Source organism: Gavialis gangeticus, unplaced genomic scaffold (genome assembly GCF_001723915.1).
Source record: "Gavialis gangeticus isolate Ggan-Ray unplaced genomic scaffold, GavGan_comp1, whole genome shotgun sequence".
In the NCBI taxonomy this organism is placed as follows: domain Eukaryota; kingdom Metazoa; phylum Chordata; order Crocodylia; family Gavialidae; genus Gavialis; species Gavialis gangeticus.
Window position 1 is genome coordinate 149432306 of NW_017729032.1, and position 219 is coordinate 149432524.

The window sequence follows — 219 nt, forward strand, 5'->3', positions numbered from 1 at the left end:
TCCCCCAGGGCTCGGTCCTTGGGCTGGTGCTGTTCAACATCTTCATTAGTGACCTGGACGTGGGTGTAGAGAGCACCCTGTTCAAGTTTGCTGAAGACACCAAGCTATGGGGTAAAGTAAATATACCGGCAGGCAGGGACTGCATCCAGGCAGACCTGGATAGGTTAGAGAAGTGGGTGGATCTGAACAGGATGCGGTTCAACAAGGACAAGTGCAGAG

General features: G+C 53.0%; 1 protein-coding gene across 1 annotated transcript in view; it reads right to left on the bottom strand.

The window, feature by feature from the left end:
* SLC9A4 (solute carrier family 9 member A4) overlaps positions 1–219 on the bottom strand; it is a 50883-nt gene that overhangs the window by 21612 nt on the left and 29052 nt on the right. The window lies entirely within an intron of this gene.